The following is an 11,579-nucleotide window of genomic DNA, read 5'->3' on the forward strand; positions in this document are numbered from 1 at the left end:
CCAGTGATTGAAAAACACGACTAACAAAGCTAAACACACAACGCCATCCACCTTCAAACATTTCCTTCAACTTTTCCCCTCGGAAAAAATTCCAAGTGCAAATGTGGGTGCTTTCAGTGGAAGTGTATATTAAAGCATGATCAATGAGATGGCCAGCCAACTTTGATAAACAAATAACTACAGATTTTCTGGTTCATTAGGAAAGCTAAACTAAGATACATTTTTTCAATCATACCATGCCTTTTTCAAGCTTATCTTTCTGAAAAATAATACAGTTTCAGAATATTTAGGCAAGTTAGCAAGCTAAAGCATTTAACTTGTTTTGAAGTATAACCCTCAGGCCTCAACGTTGTGGAACGTTCAGATATAAATATGTAGAACATGGCTCGGACATATTGAAGCAATTAATCATTTTGAATCTATTTATGGTATTCCTACCTGCAATGTTTCACTACTTAACCTGGCCCTTTGTCAGCAGATCCCATTGGACCAGGTGATCCTTGAGGGACAGGGGTTCCCTGCCCATGTGGCAAAATATAGATATTTAGATACAAGTCATTGGTATTTAGAACAGCATTATGTAAAGCTGACATGTCATGTGTGTCAACGAGTCCATTGTAATGAAAAAGACAAACAAAAACAACATGCAAGTGTTGAGTGGAGCTAATACAGTCTCTGGGGGGCTAGTGTCTGTTTAGCGTCTTTGGAAGATGGGGTCAGCTTTAGGCCAACATAAAAGTTCAGATACGAATACATTATTAACAGTTTACATACACCTCGTCTTAGGTCAGTTAGGATCACCACATTATTTTAGGAATGTGAAATGTCAGAATAGTAGAGAGAGTATGATTTATTTCAGCTTTTACTTCTTTCATCACATTCCCAGTGGGTCAGAAGTTTATACAGTCATACAGTCAATTAGTATTTGGTAGTATTGCCTTTAAATTGTTTAACTTGGGTCAAACATTTCAGTTAGCCTTCCACAAGCTACCCACAACAAGTTGGGATAATTTTGGCCCATTCCTCCTGACAGAGCTGGTGTAACCGAGTCAGGTTTGTATGCCTCCTTGCCCGCACACACTTTTTCAGTTCTGCCCACAAATTTTCTATAGGATTGAGGTCAGGGCTTTGTGATGGCCACTCCAATACCTTGACTTTGTTGTCCTTTAAGCCATTTTGCCACAACTTTGGAAGTATGCTTGAGGTCATTGTCGATTTGGAAGACCCATATATATATATATATATATTTTATTTTTTATTTTTATTTCACCTTTATTTAACCAGGTTCATTCTTATCAGTGCCTTGCATCCTCCAGGGCATAAAATGTCTCAGATCAGTTTAGCCTTTTAGAACATAATGGATATGAAAGGGGTGAACTGATCCTAGATCAGCACTTCTACTCAGATGCTTTATGACTATGCCCCTGCTGAACTGTAGAACAAAAATATAAACGCAGCATGCAACAATTGAGTTGAGAACAAGTTCTCGTTTACAATTTGCGACCAAGCTTTAACTTCCTGACTGATGTCTTGAGATGTTGCTTCAATATATCCACATAATTTTCCTTCCTCATGATGCCATCTATTTTGTGAAGTTCACCAGTCCCTCCTGCAGCAAAGCACCCCCACAACATGATGCTGCCAGGACAAGGTTTGAAGACCACTGAACTACAGTATTAAATGACCCCTGACAACCTCAATGCTCAGCAATTGGATAGGATTAAATGTATAGAAATATTGTGAATCAAACGGGCATCCCCATCCCCAAGTCAATGATACGGCCATTCTATTTCTGTGCATTTAACTCTATTCTATGGCTGGAATCCAATCAGATAGCTTTTGATTTGCAATTTGGCAACAACTGTTTTATAAGTTCAACTGTGACTCACTCGCCTTGGTTGGGTATAATTTCAAATGGATATATAATAGTTTTATACTTAGAGAACTGCCTTCATGGCTCTTCCACTGACACTTCCAACTGGACACAAACTAATTCTCTGCTGCCCAACAGATGACCTCCCCCTATAGGCAAGCCACCCCCCACGCATTTGAGCACAGAATGGTCCAATGCCAATGGGGGGATTGGACATTAGAGGGTGGGGCTAGGGAACCCCTTGTCCAGTCTGTGCTTCCATTGAACAGTCCAGACAGACAGCCAGCCAGTCAACCAATGGCAGAGGGCTAGAGCAGAGCCAATCACATGTCGGACCAGAGCACGGCCTTGCTGCCTTTCTCCACACTAATCACGTAGGCTCCCGACGGTGACCAGGACACAGAGTTGATGGCCGAGCTGAGAGAGAAGAGAAAACAGAACGTCAGAATTGAGCAGGACGGCAGAACAGGAGTATCAGGTAGAAGGTATCTCAGAGCTGGAGAAAGATCCCTTCCTTTCATCTGTGCCATAATGGCTTCTTTGACAGCATGGGCAGCACCATAGAGGATTTTTTCCCCTCCCCAATTTTGTGATATCCAATTGGTAGTTAGTCTTGTCCGTAGGGAATTTGCAGCAATGGCCCTCGACCTTCGCCTCTCCCGAGTCCCATGTGTCCTTTGGAACACGACCCTGCCAAGCCGCACTGCTTCTTGACACACTGCTTGCTTAACCCGGAAGCCAGCCGCACCAATGTGTCGGAGGAAACACCGCCCAGCTGGCGAGAGAAGTCAGCTTGCAGGTGCCCGGCCCGCCACAACTAGTCGTTAGAGCAAGGAAATCCTAGCCGGCCAATCCCTCCCCTAACCTGGGCGACACTGGGCCAATTGTGCGTCGCCTCATTGGCCTTGGCCCGGTTGTGACACAGCCTGGGATCGAACCTGGGTTTGTAGTGACACTAATTACTGCGATGCAGTGCATATATCGACTTGTTGACAGCTCAATCCACACAGCAAACATTGTGGGCTAGTTTAGGAATGCTGTGTTGCACGTATAGTGCAAAACTTAACGTAGCGTCATTACGGCATGTACATACAGGTACGGTATAGGTACGCATGTCAGCTTTGACATTTGACGGTTTTAAACATCGGGCCGTTAAACTAGACATGTTCACCGATATATCGTGCATCCCTACTATAATCCATACCTGTTTAAGGCCTCAACCTCCCCCAGTAGCCCAGGCAATAGATCCATTTTTTTTAAATGGCTCACTCATGCTTATAAGCAATGCTCTATCTTCTGGAGATATTATAAAAACATCCCTCCCCTATATTAAATTTAGAATTTTAGACAGCGGCTTCCCTTCAGTTTCGATCGCAGAGCTCGAGGAAATGTATTTTGTTCACGTCAGTGTATCCGATTCTTTTTCGAGCATATCAAAATGCTGATCAATAAATAGTTCAAGATCCTATATATATTATCCAGAATGTTTGTTTCGTAGTTATCAGCTAATCCACACTTTCTATGATTAATTGATGGGACAAGCTGTGCACTAACACGCGTCCACCTGCCACACTTTGAAGATGCTAGAACTATCAACAAGTACTTTCCCTCGGTCAACAAGAGTAATGAACAGCATCAGACAACCCCATAGTAGACTTGTTGGACCTTCAGTCCATTCCCGGTGGGGCACTTTTGAGACCCTCCTCCCACCATCCTTCCCTGACCCTTGCCACCACTGCTAAAATTTTAAGGGAAACTCTGCAAAGAAAGTCCCACCCAGCTCACTACTTAAAAATGGTAAAAGTCCTCAATGGCCCTGCCCGTTAAAAACAGGCTTTGTGGCACGAGATCTGTCTATCTAAGTCTATGGCTTATCCCTCAAATTCTGAACCTGAAACTTAAAAAATGCAAAATGGACTAGAAAGAATTGTCGAAGCGAGACGATCCTACTCCAGAAGTTCAAACTTACCAGTGGTTCGTTCTGGCCCAGGGTGCGGTCCAACTTGCCTGTCAGGACGTTCCACACATACAGCTCTCAGTCTGCAGAGCCCCCCGCCACATAACTGCCATCGGGACTGAGAACACAAGGAAACAGGAGGATCAAAACAAGGTGCTCGAGTGGAGACTCATGGGACTGTGGCTGGATAGGTGAGCATGTGCACACTTTCATGGAGGATGGTAGGGAATTTGACCATGACCAATGTTAGTAAAACTATAAACCAATGATTGGGCTCTGGTCAAAAGTAGTGCACCATATAGGGAATAGAGTGACATTTAGGACACCCATTGGTATAAAAAGGTGACTCTGGTCCAGTCAGTGCCACAATTGAAGCCCTGAGCACTGGGAGGAAAGATTGGAAAACACTGTTGACAAACCTCCAACACCACTAATCTATAGCAGACCTGGGTTCCAATAATATTAGGTTTCCTTTGAAATACGTTGAGTGTAAGACAGGCAGGGTTTGCATTATTAGGACTATTCCATTGCCCACATACAGCATCTATTCACCAATAAGAATAAAGAGAATCTCTGACCACCCATGCAATCACCTCAGATTATCTTAATTGACAATATGGATGAGGCTATCCAGGACTACAAATGTACAAGAAATAAAACACTGAGTGCTGGTTTGACATCAAGTGGGGTGTGGTGGTCAGGTAAATGAGCTCGAGTCTACAGTCCTAAAGTGACATGTCCCTGTACCTGAAGGTCTGACGGACCCTGTTGCTGCGCAAGTCGATGATCTTAACCAGGACACCCCGAGAGAAGGTGAGCAGTTCGGTGCGGTTGTGGTTCAGGTCAAGAGACGTGACTCGGCCCAGAAGCTCCAGCTCGCAGACTATACTCTCCGCTCTTAAAAAAAAAAAGTCAGAACAACCAAAATGAACAGACGGCGCAAGCTAAAAAAGTTAAGTGTTGCATGAGGGGATATTTATTAGAGCACACTGTATTGTACAAATTCAGGTAGGTCCCTCCCCGTTAAGGCAGATTTTCCTTCCTCTGGGTTCCTAATGAACACACCCCAGGACAAAAAGCCAGTGTCATGATAATAAAATGACCCCCTAGGCAAAGACCCCATACAACCATTACCCATGACACAAATGCACTGGGTATGTATGATTTCCCCAACTGGGTTCTCCGCCTCCAAACATTCTCATTATTTGGATATTCCCCTATAGCAGCATGAGACCTACCCCCCCCTTTTCTAACATGAGATCTACTTTAAAAATGTAAACATGTCGCAAGTATTGGGTTGTAATTTGAAATACTTGCTACACCAGAAGTTAATGGTTATATGAAGGAGAAATGTACATGTTGCGGTCACTGATAAGGGTGGAATGTGGGTCGAGGTCAGGTCAGATGAAGGAATAGTTTATTACCCACGTAAATTAACTTCCTGCCTAGCAACAACAATTGTTTAGTGTTTAGAGAAAAGGAGGATACGCTGCCTAAAACCAGGGTATAAATACTTGTGCTAGGGGAAACAAGTCTTTGTAGCGGTTTGACCCTTTGGGTGAATACACTTGGTTTAAGCTTTGACTAGTTGTCCGTTAGAGTAAAAACTATTTAGAACCTTACAGTTGGCTCTGCGAGCAGGGTTCACCACAATTATACAGTCAAACTAGAGTCCGAATCAGTGAAACAGGAGCCAGCACCAAGGTATGCTCAGTTCCTACACCTATTACCATTCATTCTGACATATTGGGCAGATGAGAATCGTAGGCTGAACAATTATAGGATACAGACCTAGAAAGTTTATTCAGTAGGCCCATTGTGTAACGACAGGTCGTAAATATATGGTGTAGGGTAGGTTCCTTTAAGGATAGGTCCTGAGTGGAGGTGTTTGTCAGCGAGATACATTAAAATATATGGTGTAGGGTAGATTCCATAAGGATAGATCCAGAGTCGAGCTAGTTCTTTGCGAGATCTGTGAGTGACACTACAGTGTCTGGTAGGTTTCGTTCAGGATAGGTCCCTAGTGGGGGTGTTGCCCTGTATGGATAAATTGTTAGGCTTGTGTACTACTACAGTAGGTTGTAAAGAAGTAGTCCATGGAGAAGGCCAACCGGAGGTAATGTGGATGGTGATAAGGTTGTCTATAAATTCTGAACAAAAGCCGCATTCATGGAAAAAAAAATGTAAAAAAGATATTCAAATGTGTGTATTTGTAGTAGCAATAAGGAGAGAGGTTGGTTTATGCCCTTTTGGGAGGGGAAACCCTATGTGGAAATAGGAAGAAAACTGAATAGTTTTGGTAATGTGTGTTGTCAATGATATGAGGCGTAACACTGGTATAAGACATTTGGTCACCCGTAATCTCCAGTCGTAAATCTGCAGACGCTTCAGTATTGGTTCGAAAACAAGGTATCATGACCAATTAATAGGCACAAAAACCATAACTACCCTCCGGGGGAAGTGGGTATCACTTCCTTGGAAAATTGTTAATAGAAGGCATATATCCCCATAAGATGGCGGCGGAAAAAAATGGCAGCCGTTTTACGGGCCCCCTAACTAATTGTGCTATTGTGTTCTTTTTCAGTTATTTGTAACTTATTTTGTACATAATGTTTGCTGTCCTGATATCCAGAAGATACGGTGGCAATCACTCACCTCAGATTAGACAAAGATGAATTCTTCAACAAGCAGGACGCACAGGGTGTACTTCAGACACCCGACAAGGCCAAAACCCCAGTCATTGGCAAGAGACGCATGTATATAGGACACAGGGCGGGTGCTTTGTAAGGATCCTCCGATGGCGAGTGGGAAAGCTGCCCTTACCTACAGTATTATTTGCCAATGTACAATCATTGGACGAGGTACGATCACGAATATACTACCATCAAAAACTGTAATATCTTATGTTTCACAAAAATCGTGGCTGAATGACAACATGGATAACATTCAGCTGACGGGATATACGCTGCACCAGCTAGACAGAACAGCACACTCTGGTAAGACGAGGTGGGGAGGCTGTGTATATTTGTATACAACAGCTGGAGCGCGAAATCTAAGGAAGTCTCTAGATTTTGCTCGCCTGAAGTAGAGTCTCATGATAAACTTTGATGATAAATCTATATTTTTTGTGGCTGTTTATTTACCACCAGAGACAGATGCTGGCATTAAGACGGCACTCGTCAGCTGTATAAGGAAATAAGCAAACAGAAAACTGCTCATGCAGATGCGGCACTCTTAGTGGCGGGGGACTTTAATGCAGGGTGACAAATCAGTTACCAAATTTCTATCAGTAATGTTAACATTCTGGAGTATATGCAAATTGCCATCATACAATCTGAAGCAGCAGACTGAAAATTAATATTTGTGTAAAGGGTGATCAGATGAATCTGCACTCACAGTAACATTCTGGAGTATATGCAAATTGCCATCATACAATCTGAGGCAGCAGACTGAAAATTAATATTTAATTAATATGTAATTCTCAAAACTTTTGGCCACAACTGTATAAGTCTTAAGTTTGTGATATTGAACATTATGGAATTACTATTCAAATAGGAGGGACTTTTTTGGGTTGTAATTTCAAACACTTGTCACACCAGAAGTTAATGGTTAACCTCTCTGGGCTAGGCCCACATGGCCAATAGCCAGGGGAAATGCAGAGCGCCAAATTCAAACACACATTACACATGCAAGTTAGCAAATTAAAGCTACGCTCATGTCAGATTTCAAAAAGGCTTTTCGGCGAAAGCATAAGATGCTATTATCTGATGATAGCACAACAGTAAACAATGAGTAGCATATTTCAACTCTGCAGGCGTGACACAAAACGCAGAAATAAAATATAAATCATGCCTTACCTTTGACAAGCTTCTTTTATTGGCACTCCTATATGTCCCATAAACATCACAAATGGTCCTTTTGTTCGATTAATTTCGTCGATATATATCCAAAATGTCCATTTATTTGGATCGTTTTATCCAGGAAAACACAGCTTCCAACTTACACAACGCCGCTACAAAATCTCTCAAAAGTTACCTGTAAACTTTGCCAAAACATTTCAAACTACTTTTGTAATACAACTTTAGGTATTTCTAAACGTATATAAATCGATCGACGGGATGATCTGTGTTCAATACAGGAGCAAAACAAACTGACGCTACTTTTCTGGTTACGCGCCTCTATCAAAAGGTACACATGAAGTGACGTTCGTTCTGAGCTATGGTACTTCATTACACAAAGGAAAAACCTCAACCAATTTCCACAAACTGGTGACATCCAGTGGAAAGCGGTAGGAACTGCAGGAAAGTCGATTAGAATTCTGGATTCCCCATGAAAACATATTGAAAAGACAGTGACTTGAAAAAAAAACATCTGAATGGTTTGTCCTCGGGGCTATTTTGTAAATGACATCGCTGAAGTCTAGAATCGGTAGGACAGTGAGTTTTACGAGGGTATGTATGTTTGGCAGCAGGAGTGAAGGCTGCTTTGTTGCGAAATAGGAAGCCGATTCTAGATTTAATTTTGGATTGGAGATGCTTAATGTGAGTCTGGAAGGAGAGTTTACAGTCTAACCAGCCATCCAGGTATTTATAGTTGTCCACATATCCTAGGTCAGAACCGTCCACAGTAGGCAGCGATCGGTTGAAGAGCATGCGTTTAGTTTTACTTGCATTTAAAAGCAGTTGGAGGCCACGGAAGGAGAGTTGTATGGCATTGAAGCCCGTCTGGAGGTTAGTTAGCACAGTGTCCAAAGAAGGGCCAGACGTATACAGAAGGGTGTCTGCGTAGAGGTGGATCAGAGAATCACCAGCAGCAAGAGCGACATCATTGATGTGTACAGAGAAGAGAGTGAGCCAGAGAATTGAACCCTGTGGCACACCCAGACTGCCAGAGGTCCGGACAAATGGCCCTCCTATTTGACACACTGAACTCTATCAGAGAAGTAGTTGGTGAACCAGGCGAGGCAGTCATTTGAGAAACCAAGGCTGTTGAGTCTGACGATAAGAATGTGGTGATTGACAGTCGAAAGCCTTGGCCAGGTCGATGAATACGGCTGCACAGTAATGTCTCTTATTGATGGCGGTTATGACATTGTTTAGGACCTTGAGCGTGGCTGAGGTGCACCCATGACCAGCTCGGAAACCAGATTGCATTTTACCTTTATTTAACTCGGCAAGCCAGTTAAGAACAAATTCTTATTTTCAATGACGGCCTAGGAACAGTGGGTTAACTGCCTGTTCAGGGCCAGATTGACAGATTTGTACCTTGTCAGCTCGGGGGTTTGAACTTGCAACCTTCCGGTTACTAGTCCACCGCTCTAACCACTAGGCTACCCTGCCACAATAAGCTATAGGAGATGAGTAAATAAATGGAAGTTAAATCAAATTGTGCTTCACATGAAATCTATTTTCATGTTGCTCTTTATTGCTCCAGTGTCTCATATCCCACTGTTTCCAGGAACATTGCTTGGCAATATTGCCTAAAAAGGCTATGATACACTAGCAATTTTTAAGGGGAGCCAATAAAATAAAAATCCCCCAAATTCAGTATATTTTTCCCGAATTCAGTTGGACCATTTTTCCTGGTTTTGGATCATTGTGTTATTAATTCAGAATTGCAATTATTGTTAGAGAAACAACGAAATGGGATGTTCCAAGTCTAAATCACATCCGAAGACCATTTAAGTCTGGGGAAAATACAAACAAATTTAGATTGATTGCAATTCCCCTTTAATTCCTCTTCTAGAAGCAAGGAATGCGTTTGCTTGCTTAGTTTTTGTACTGCTGCTGCTAATTTCATGTCAGAGCTTGAAAAACAAATGGAAAGCATACATTAAGCTTTACTAGGGATATGGTTAGGTTTACCGTTTTGGTAAATTAATGATATGTACCCATTGACTTGAAGAAAATAACTTATAAATGCCTCATGAGGTTAGTTCAACTGTCTTACCACATCAAAACACAAAATACAAGCATATTTTACTCCAATGTTTGTTAAAGTAGTTGTAAAACAGTATATAGCCTCACAACTAATTTTGATATCATGGATGGTCAGTCCTTGTATCCATAGCTCTGGTTTATATATTTTGAGAGTGGTTACATTTCTCCAGCCCTATCCCGCAGCTTTTCACTGAAATGGACAGGGCAAAGACTTTGTTTTAACTGTAGATTGCCCCTTTAAGGTTAGTAGATAGTTAGGTGGACGTCTATAAACCATCTATTGGGGACTATCCGAATAAAGTTTCACCCTCCACACTCACCTGATGTCCCAGAACCGCACTTTCTTATCGAACTGGCCGCTCATGACACACTGCTCTGTGCAGACTGTCATTACAGCTGGATCCAGCAAACACAGTCTTCATGCCTGAGAGGAAGAAACAGAGTGGGCGTTTAGAACTGACCAAAGGCTCCACCCACAAGAAAAACGAATCCCCCAACGAGTAGAACATACTCGCATTAATCTCTTAAAGAACAATCCACATTAATCTCTTAAAAAAGCCGATGTGTGGCTGGGGAAAAAAATCCTTTAAAAGAGGAAACAGAAAGAGGAATGTCAACGAAATGCTAACACCAATGGGGAAAAACACAACTTACAGACTTTGCTGCGCAGGCCCCACAATTTTAAAGTCCTGTTGTAGCTCCCGGAGACGATGCGAGTGTTGTCCAGAAGAAAACGAGCCGCCAGCACCTTCCCGCTGTGGCCTGTCAGTGTGTGCTGGGTGGGTTGTGCGACAAAAAAAACAGCATCTCTTATTGGCCCAGCCACATTAAGGTGAATGGAAAGAGCATTGCCTTTTGCGTTTGTGAAAACAGGTATGGTCTCAGTTTGAAAGTTGAGATCAGCGGCCCAGCCCCGTACCACAGCTTGATACCCCTTAGTGATTGGTTCTGTTGGATGTCCATCAACACAGTGACGCCATGGTCTCTTAGAGACACAGGATGTGAGGTTATCCTCTATGTCAGCAGCCCCTGTGTCCAACGATGCACAACTAGAGCATGCTGGGGGTAGAGCAGGGGCTGTTGGGAGCCGACGGATAGCAGGGAGTGGGAACTGGGCGTCAGACCTTTTACATAACATCATTGACCAACATATGACTTTTGCAGTATCTGACAAACAGCCTAGAAGGACATTTTAGGCTCCAAAAATGTTCTTATATACATAGGGAGAGAAGTATTTCCTGACCACATAGCATGGATCATAAGAAAGCTGTAATTTCTGAAACCATCCTAAGAACAGTCTAGGGCTGTTCCCAACTAAAAACAATCTTGGTTCGATCAATACGTCTTTTCTTTCCACCAATCGAATGGTCGAATTTTTAAAGTGTATTTTCCCCATGCGTTTTAATAAAATCAACTATATATACACAGCTTGTCTGATGCTTTAAGCACGCTGTTTGATTAAATAATTACAACACAAAATGACTCAATAAGGAGCAAGAGATGAAGATAGCCTAACCAGAAAAAAAAAAAGTTCCCGACCCTCCTCCCGATGGCCTTCGCAGATACTTCCGTTACGCTCCTGAAGTTGCCAGGAATAGGCTAAAATAAAATTTATAATAGTCTTTATATTTAAAAAAATGTAATTTGGTTAATCTAAATTAAAATACAAACCTAAATGTTACTTAATTAAATTGCCACTGCCAACTATGTAATAGCCTACATAAAACCAACATAACATTGCAGCCTGCAGGTACAAAATATCCTGCTAAAAAGAACTATCCTATAAATCACATTGGCTACGCATGACCTG

The 11,579-nt window shown here is 42.3% G+C and overlaps 1 non-coding gene and 1 pseudogene across 1 annotated transcript; both read right to left on the bottom strand.

Annotated features, from left to right (window-relative positions):
• Positions 1–1,224: 1,224 nt before the first annotated feature.
• Positions 1,225–11,579, bottom strand: part of LOC112217137 — a 24,257-nt pseudogene continuing 13,902 nt past the window's right edge.
• On the bottom strand, positions 10,647–10,915 carry LOC112217291. Its single transcript, XR_002948459.1, has one exon.

This window comes from Oncorhynchus tshawytscha, linkage group LG17 (genome assembly GCF_018296145.1).
Source record: "Oncorhynchus tshawytscha isolate Ot180627B linkage group LG17, Otsh_v2.0, whole genome shotgun sequence".
NCBI classification, from domain to species: Eukaryota; Metazoa; Chordata; class Actinopteri; order Salmoniformes; family Salmonidae; genus Oncorhynchus; species Oncorhynchus tshawytscha.